Raw genomic sequence first — 10355 nt, forward strand, 5'->3', positions numbered from 1 at the left:
TTATGGCAAGAACAGCTCAAATAAGCAAATAGAAACGACAGTCCATTATTACTTTAAGACATGAAGGTCAGTCAATACGGAAAATGTCAAGATCTTTGAAAGTTTCTTCAAGTGCAGTCGCAAAAACCATCAAGCGCTATGATGAAACTGGTTCTCATGAGGAAGACCCAGAGTAACAGACACATCTCAACATCAACTGTTCAGAGGAGATTGCGTGAATCAGGCCTTTATGGTCGAATTGCTGCAAAGAAACCACTACTAAAAGACACCAATAAGAAGAAGAGACTTGAGCAATGGACATTAGACCGGTGGAAATCTGTCCTTTGGTCTGATAAGTACAAATCTGAGTGTCTTTGTGAGACGCAGAGTAGGTGAACGGATGATCTCTGCATGTGTGGTTCCCACGTGAAGCATGGAGGAGGAGGTGTGATGATGTGGGGGTGCTTTTGTGGTGACACTGTCTGTGATTTATTTAGAATTCAAGGCACACTTAACCAAGGCACGCCATCCCATCTGGTTTGCGCTTAGAGGGACTATCATTTGTTTTTCAACAGGACAATTACCTAAAACACACCTCCAGGCTGTGTAAGGGCTATTTGACCAAGAAGGAGAGTGATGGAGTGCTGCATCAGATGACCTGGCCTCCACAATCACCCGACCTCAACCCAATTGAGATGGTTTGGGATGAGTTGGACCGCAGAGTGAAGGAAAAGCAGCCAACAAGTGCTCAGCATATGTGGGAACTCCTTCAAGACTGTTCGAAAGCATTCCAGGTGAAGCTGGTTGAGAGAATGCCAAGAGTGTTCAAAGCTGTCATCAAGGAAAAGGGTGGCTACTTTGAAGAATCTCAAATATAAACTACATTTTGATTTGTTTAACACTTTTTTGGTTACTACATGATTCCATATGTGTTATTTCATAGTTTTGATGTCTTCACTATTATTCTACAATTTTGAAAATAGTAAAAATAAAGAAAAACCCTTGAATGAGTAGGTGTGTCCAAACTTTTGACTGGTACTGTATGTTTTGATAAGGTTTGTATCGCACCTAAAGGGGCCAAATAACTTCTTAAAATTAAGCACATTAATCCGCTTTACAATGGGTGTAGAGCCTAACTGGCATACATACACAGCGCGTGAGTTTCAAGTTTGGGCAAGATAATTTTGACCCAGCATCGTCTAGGTAAGGGGAGGGTTTGGCCGGCCGGGATGTCCTTGTTCCATCGCGCTCTAGCAACTCCTTGTAGCGGGCCGGGCGCATGCACACTGACTTCGGTCATCCGTTGTACTGTGTTTCCTCCGACACATTGGTGCGGCTGGCTTCCGGGTTAAGCGAGCAGTGTGTCAAGAAGCAGTGCGGCTTGACAGGGTCGTGTTTCGGAGAACGCATGGCTCTCGACCTTCGCCTCTCACGAGTCCGTACTGGAGTTGAAGCAATGGGACAAGACTGTAACAACATATTGGGGAGAAAAGGGGGGTAAAAAGTACACAATATTTTTTTATACTAATAAAACAGTTAGCTCATTTAAATATATGTAGCCTCAGAAACAAAGTTAATTAGATTAGTAATTTGTTAATATTAATATATTGGCCATTTCTGAGACTCACTTAGACAACACTTTTGATGATACAGGCGTAGGAATACAAGGATATAACATCTATAGAAAAGACAGGAATGTCTACAGGGGAAGTGTTGCTGTATATATTCAGAGCCACCATCGGGCCCCTGCACCATCGAGCCCAGAGGCCAGCTACACCCTACACTATCAGTTCCCTTCCAGAGATGCCAGCTCCACACTACAACATCGGGCCCCATCCAGAGCGGCCAACACCACCCTGCACTATCGACTCAGCACAAGAGGTCAGTAACTAGACCCAGTACAACTCCTCCTTCCACACCAACATATTCCCCGCGTCAGATAGGTCTGACCAGACCTCCCCAAGATCCTCACATCCCAGCCCCAGAGCACCAGCACCAGCACCAGCACCAGCACCAGCGGAGCCATGCTGGGATCCTCAGGAGAGAGGAAGACAACGAAAGGCCACCTGTGATCCCCACTCCATCAAAAGAACATCTCTCCAGACCCCACTGCCCACAACAGCAGCACACAGGCAGAGCACCCTATGGCCTTCATTTTACAATGGGGTATTTCTCAGAGAGAAACTGCTATTCCCTGGCATGTCAGTTAGAAAGCTATGGTGCCCAACAGCAGCAAGTGCCTTGAAAAGTCTGTCAAGCAACAAATTAAATATCCCTGTAAAGCTCAGAGAGGATCTCGTGACAAATGAAGTAGAAGTGCTGTGGTTGCAGGTTAACTTTCCTCATCTGAAGCCTCTTCTTTTAAGGTGCTGCTATAGGCCACCAAGTGCAAACTGTCAGTATCTGGAGAATGTGTGTGTGATGCTAGATAAGGTCTCTGATGCTAACAGATACATTTATTTTCTTGGTGACCTGAACATTGACTGTTTATCATCTAGTTGTCCTCTCAAGAGGAAGCTTCTTACTTTGACTAATGCCTGTAACATGACCTAGGTTATCACTCAATCAACTACAGGGTATACCAATAGTGTTGGATCTGTGACATCCACTTGTATTGATCATATCTTTACTAATGCTGCAGAGCTTTGCTCCAAAGTAATGTCAGTTCCCATTGGCTGTAGTGACCATCAAATTGTGGCAATAAGAAGGAAACCCAAAGTACCAAAGGCAGGGCCTAAAGTTATTTATAAGAAATCATACAAAATGTTTTCTCAGGACTCTTTTGTTGAAAATGTAAAAAATGTATGTTGGTGTATAAGGAGGAGAAGGAGAAGAATCCAGATGCAGCATTTTGAGTATTTGTAAAATTATTCTTGCCAATTGTTGACAAACATGCACCTGTTAAGAAACAAATAAATTACTGGCATTATATATATACAGTGAGGGAAAAAAGTTTTTGATCCCCTGCTGATTTTGTACGTTTGCCCACTGACAAAGACATGATCAGTCTATAATTTTAATGGTAGGTTTATTTCAACAGTGAGAGACAGAAAAAAGAAAAAAAAATCCAGAAAAACGCACGTCAAAAATGTTATAAATTGATTTGCATTTTAATGAGGGAAATAAGTATTTGACCCCTCTGCAAAACATGACTTAGTACTTGGTGGCAAAACCCTTGTTGGCAATCACAGAGGTCAGACGTTTCTTGTAGTTGGCCACCAGGTTTGCACACATCTCAGGAGGGATTTTGTTCCACTCCTCTTTGCAGATCTACTCCAAGTCATTAAGGTTTTGAGCCTGACGTTTGGCAACTCGAACCTTCAGCTCCCTCCACAGATTTTCTATGGGATTAAGGTCTGGAGACTGGCTAGGCCTGTCACAGTGTGTAGTTAAGGGACGGTAGACGGAGCGCTCATGGAGTGACATCCTTTTTATTTAAACTTGTCACACTATAAGAATTCAAAAATAAACAAGAAGAGACAAGCACCAAGTGACTTACGTGCTGTGAACACAATTGCAGACAGGCACAAGCACAAACAATGATCCACACACAGGTGGATCTGAGAGGTGCCTAAATACTATCCCCTATCAGAGACAAACTCTAGACAGCTGTCTCTCATTGGGGATCATAAACTAACCCTAGTTATGAAGTGAGGGCTTGACTGTGGTCCTACCACTCCCCCTAGTGGGAGGAAGGCCTAACCACAGTCAAACCCTCACAGTACCCCCCCCCCCCCCCCCCCCCCCCCCCCTCTAAGGTGTGGACTCCCAACTGCACATGATCCCCCCTCTCCAAAAAAAATACACAAAACTAGGGCGGAGTACTGGGGCGGTTGATGGTGGGGGCTCTGGCTCCAGGCGCGATGTAGGCAGTAACGGCTTCTCCCTTCCTGCCTCCCCGTTGCACGCCCGGTCCGGTCCAGAGCCCGATGCTTCCCCCCTCAGTCCTCCTGCGATGCACCAAGCCCTGTCTGGACCCTGGTATGGGGCTGACGTCTCGTCCCGGCTCGGACCCCGGTGGAGCGGATGGCTCCGGCATGGGGGCGGAGTAGACGACCGGACCTGTACTTGGCACCGATGAAGCGGACTGCTCCGGGACTGGAGTGGAGCGGCTGACCGGATCTGGACTAGGCACCAGTGGAGCGGACTACTCCAGCACTGGAGCGGAGCAGATGGCCGGACCCAGACCCGGCACAGGTGGGGCGGACTGCTCTGGCACTGGAGTAGAGCAGATGACTGGAACAGGACTCGGCACCAGTGGAGCAGATTGCTCCAGCACTGGAGTGGAGCAGCTGACCGGAGCTGGACTGGCACCGGTGGAGCGGACTGCTCCAGGCACTGGAGTGGAGCGGCTGACCGGATCTGGACTGGGCACCGGTGGAGCGGACTGCTCCAGCACTGGAGTAGAGCAGATGACCGGAACTGGACTGGGCACCGGTGGAGAGGACTGCTCCATCACTGGAGTGGAGCAGACGGCCGGACCCAGACCAGGCACCGTTAGAGCAGACTCCTCTGGCATGGGGGTGGAGTAGATCTCCGGTCCCGGATTGGGCACCGGTGGAACGGGCTGCTCCTGCACTGGAGCGGAGCAGACTTCCGGACCCGTATCCATCCCCATCTCTGGAGCAGGACTGAACGCCGTCACCAGCCTGGACACCGACACAGAGGAGGATTCCAGCCCCGTGGTTAGGCTGGCTGCCGGCCCCAGACTGGGCACCGACACGCTAAGGTGCTCCTTGCAGGGGACCGTCGCTGGAGGCTCCGTGCAGGGGACCGTCGCTGGGGGCTCCGTGCAGGGGACCTTCGCTGGGGGCTCCGTGCAGGGGACCATCGCTGGGGGCTCCGTGCAGGGGACCGTCGCTGGAGGTCGGGTGCGTTGAGCTAGAACGGGCCGTACCGGGCTGGGGACACGCACCAGTGGGCTGGTGCGAGGAGCAGGCACGGGCCGTACCGGGCTGGGGACACGCACCATTGGGCTGGTGCGAGGAGCAGGCGCAGGCCGCACCGGGCTGGGGACACGGCCCGTGCCTTTCCCTTGTCGACGGTGCCGCTGCTCCGGACTCCAGCCCTCCTCCACCGCACAGCAATGGGCGATTTCCTCCTCTGTAATTTTCCCCATACCGAGGAGGATATCTGCCAATGTAATTCCCCGCTGCGTCCCAGGGTGGTGGATCATTCTGTCACAGTGCATAGTTAAGGGACGGTAGACGGAGCGCTCGTGGAGTGACATCCTTTTTATTTAAAATTGTCACACTATAAGAATTCAAAAATAAACAAGGAGAGACAAGCACCAAGTGACTTATGTGCTGTGAACGCAATTGCAGATAGGCACAAACACGAACAATGACCCACACAGAGGTGGATGTGAGAGGTGCCTAAATACTATCCCCAATCAGAGACAAACTCTAGACAGCTGTCTCTCATTGGGGATCATAAACCACCCCTAGTTAAGATGTGAGGGCTTGACTGTGGTCCTACGTGGGAGTAAGGCCTAACCACAGTCAAACCCTCACAAGGCCACTCCAGGACCTTAATGTGCTTCTTCTTGAGCCACTCCTTTGCTGCCTTGGCCGTATGTTTTGGGTCATTGTCATGCTGGAATACCCATCCACGACCCATTTTCAATGCCCTGGCTGAGGGAAGGAGGTTCTCACCCAAGATTTGACGGTACATGGCCCCGTCCATCGTCCCTTTGATGCAGTGAAGTTGTCCTGTCCCCTTAGCAGAAAAACACCCCCAAAGCATAATGTTTCCACCTCCATGTTTGACGGTGGGGATGGTGTTCTTGGGGCCATAGGCAGCATTCCTCCTCCTCCAAACACTGCGAGTTGAGTTGATGCCAAAGACCTCCATTTTGGTCTCATCTGACCACAACACTTTCACCCAGTTCTCCTCTGAATCATTCAGATGTTCATTGGCAACTTCAGACTGCCCTGTATATGTGCTTTCTTGAGCAGGGGGACCTTGCGGGTGCTGCAGGATTTCAGTCCTTCACAGCGTAGTGTGTTACCAATTGTTTTCTTGGTGACTATGGTCCCAGCTGCCTTGAGATCATTGACAATATCCTCCCGTGTAGTTCCGGGCTGATTCCTCACCGTTCTCATGATCATTGCAACTCCACGAGGTGAGATCTTGCTTGGAGCCCCAGGCCGAGGGAGATTGACAGTTATTTTGTGTTTCTTCCATTTGCGAATAATCGCACCTACTGTTGTCACCTTCTCACCAAGCTGCTTGGCGATGGTCTTGTAGCCCATTCAAGCCTTGTGTAGGTCTACAATCTTGTCCCTGACATCCTTGGAGAGCTCTTTGGTCTTGGCCATGGTGGAGAGTTTGGAATCTGATTGATTGATTGCTTCTGTGGACAGGTGTCTTCTATACAGGTAACAAACTGAGATTAGGAGGCACTCCCTTTAAGTGTGTGCTCCTAATCTCAGCTCGTTGCCTGTATAAAAGACACCTGGGAGCCAGAAATCTTTCTGATTGAGAGGGGTCAAATACAAATACTTTTTTCCCTCATTGTACATATATAGGGGGGGAGAGAGAGAGAGAGAGAGAGAGAGAGAGAGAGAGAGAGAGAGAGAGAGAGAGAGAGAGAGATGAGAGAGAGAGAGGAGAGAGAGAGAGAGAGAGAGAGAGAGAGAGAGAGAGAGAGAGAGAGAGAGAGAGAGAGAGAGAGAGAGAGAGAGAGAGAGAGAGAGAGAGAGAGAGAGAGAGAGAGAGAGAGAGAGAGAGAGAGAGAGAGAGAGAGAGAGAGAGAGAGAGAGAGAGAGAGAGAGAGAGAGAGAGAGAGAGAGAGAGGAGAGAGTGAGTGACTCTCTTTATTTATTTATATAGCTTACAGTTTATTCGCCGTGGGTCGGCACCTCTATACTAAATAATTTTCTCTGGGTGTATGCAGCTCATGCTTTTTTAAACCCAATTCATCTCCATCGTTCATTGAAGTTGATGGGTAATTTATAATATAATCTTTTGATATAGGCAATCATTTCAATTACTATTTCACTGGTAAAGTGGACAAACTCAGAAGTGAAATGACAACATTGAACATTGAACCATCATTTGTGTATTGAAGATCTAATAATGAAAGAGAAGGATTTCCGTTTTGAATTTGGTCAAGTTTGTGTGTAAGAGGTGGAAAAACAATTGTTATCCATCAGTAATGATAAGCCACCAGGTATAGACAACCTAGATCGGACACTATTGAGAATGGTTGCAGACTGTATTGCCACCCCTATTTGCCATGTCTTTAAACAAAGCCTAAAGGAGTGTGTGTGTGTCCACAGGCGTGGAAGGGAGCGAAAGTAATTCCACTACCTAAAAATAGTAAAGCACCCTTTGCTGGCTCGAATAGCCGCCCAATCAGTTTTCTGCCTGTTCTTAGTAAACTGATGGAGAGAATTATGTTTGAACAAATACATTGCCCTTTTTTTAAAGAACAAGTTAACTACTGTCTCTCAGCATACATTATAGGGAAGGGCACTCAACTTCTACTGCACTGACTCAGATGACTGATGATTAGCTAAAATAAATGGATAATAAGATGATAGTTGGAGCTGTATTGTTAGATTTCAGTGCAGCCTTTGATGTTACTGATCATAATTTGTTATTGAAAAAACTCACTTGTCATGGCTTTACGTCACCTGCCATCACATGGTTGGATAGTTACTTATCCAATAGAACTCAGAGTATTCTTTAATGGAAGCTTCTCGAACATCAGATATGTACAGTGCGGTGTCCCTCAGGGCAGTTGCCTTGGGCCGTTACTCTTCTCTATTTTTACAAATGATTTGCCACTTGTCTTACAAGAAGATAAAATGTCTATGTATGCTGATGATTGCACACTCTACACATCAGCACCTACAGCCAGTGAGCTCAGTGAGACTCTTAGCAAGGAGTTACAGTCAGTGTCAGAATGGGTAATTAACAATAAAACTGGTCTTAAATCAGGTAAAACCAAAAGCATTGTATTTGGTTAAAAACATTCTCTTAGACCTAAACCTCAACTGGAGTTGTGCATAAAGGGTGTGGCCATTGAACAAGTTGAAGAAGCTGAACTCCTAGGAGTAACATAGGATGGTCAGTTATCATGGTCAAGTCATATTGACAAAGATGTTGTGAAGATGGGGAGAGGTATGAATGTTATAAAAATATGTTATTTGTGTTTGACACAAAGATCAACTGTACTAGTTGTTCAAGCTTTGATCTAGTCCCATCTTGATTACTGTCTGGTAATATGGTCAGGTGCAGCAAAGAAAGACCTAGCAAAGCTGCAGCTAGCTCAAAACAAAGCAGCACGCCTTGCCCTTAACTGCACACACAGAACTAACATCAACAACATGCATGATAGTCTTTCATGGTTGTGGGTTGACGAGAAATTGACCACTTCTCTTCTAGTCTTTTTAAGAAACATTTGTGTATTGAAAATGCCTAACCACTTGTCTAATATATTTGCATACACTTCAAACAGACATACATACCCCACCAGACATGCCACTATCGGTTTCTTCACTCATCATTATTCACGATTCATTCAGGACTATCTGTAATCATGGTAGCATCCACATTAATGTAGAAGTGTTAAGAAACATATTATATTCTTATTTACAATAACAGTGACTCCAAAATGACTCAATGCATTATTTACCATTCATTTCTATTGGGCAAAACATAATCTGAAACACAACCGAAACTAACAGCAAATGCATCTGTTGAGCTTTACTGTGTCTGGGTCTGAACTGAATGGTAACAGTGACCCCTACTGCTGAATCTGGATTTTTTTTTCTCCCTAAACAAAAGACTGATGTTTCCTACTTGACCTTTAACAGGATCATGTGTCATGTAAAACTTTCAATAAAGCATTGAATACTCAATATTTTCAAAATGTTGCATTTTGTATTCAATCTGTTGTTAACGGCAACATTTGGTATATTTTCTGTTCTCCAAAAAACACATTGACATATTATTCAGAACCAAAGACATGAGACAATCATTGACAAGATGCAGTGACATGTGAAGAGACTTTGTGAGATGCAGTGGTTGACTGGAGAGTGGACAGTGGACACACACATCGCTTAACCCTAACTCACCCCACAGACAGTCATCATCAGGGCAATCACGTGTGAACAACAACACTTAGGCTGTGTAAGTATGTTCCAACAGTCTTGACAACATTATTTTCCTAATCTCCTTCCCTTCATGACAACTGTAAAGACACTTGGAAGGTAGAAATATATACAAGAAAATCCTATCCAGTGCTTAAACAATTTGATTAACATGAGAGATAGGAGGAGAGGAAATGAGGGGGCATTAGTACACAGACATTGTGTGAAACAAGATTCAACTGAGTTAGCTACAACATCATGTTGAAAGGGATAGATTGAAACCAGTTAGAACCAGAGCCGTATAGAGGTCAGGCTAAAGCTTGCTATGCCCTCTCTGTGAATCACTGAGGTAAAGGACACTCACAATAGGTGAACTAGCAATGAACAACATTTTAGCACCAATTTCAAATGGTTTTGTCAAACTGAATAAGAAGCTAGAGACATTCAGCTAGGTGTAAGTACTGTACAGTAAATCCTCTCACTATGAGTGATGAATGAAACATTTAGGAAGCTTGATAGACCATTGACAATGCTGCCTGCGGCCACATTTTAGGAAGTAGCAGCAATAGCTGACACCATTGCAACAAAAAGCACAAAATGGCTACCTGTTTAGTTGTCTGCTCACAATCAGTGTTGTTCTTTGTTAATAAAGGCAACTTGATCAGAAGTTCTTCACTAGACCACTTTGTGAATATACTGCAAGGCCTGCAAAGAGATATACATGCATTTTAATGGAAGAGCTTGACCATATTTGTTCACAGCAGAGAGTATAGGATATTTTGAGGTTAAGGTGGAATATGTAATAAGCTTATTTTTTTTGTATCACAAGATACATAAAAGACTAATGGAAATAAGTTACGCTTCGATGAATTAAACATTTGAAAGAAAATAGGAATTTGTGAAATATAATGTATATTCAAAAAATTAAGTCTATTCAATTTCTTGAACTTTAATTATAGTTCTATATTTAACATGCATTTTAAATCTGTGTTTTATATCATGCAACCTAGTCATATCTGTCATTCCTTATACATGCATGTGGATTGGTAAGGACGCATATAATTGAATAAGCAGCTTGAAAACATATTAATTTATTTAACCCTTTAAAAAATCTACCTAAACTAAGTTGAAAAAATATATATAAGATACCATTTGATCTACAGTATGTTGGCACAATGGTGGGAAAAAACATTTACAATATGGAGTTACTCTCATACAGTACATGTGAAACAAAGCCCTATGGTCCTTGGAGAAATGTCCTTGTCAACAAACAAA

This window comes from Coregonus lavaretus (assembly GCF_964263955.1).
Source record: "Coregonus lavaretus genome assembly, chromosome: 25".
NCBI classification, from domain to species: domain Eukaryota; kingdom Metazoa; phylum Chordata; class Actinopteri; order Salmoniformes; family Salmonidae; genus Coregonus; species Coregonus lavaretus.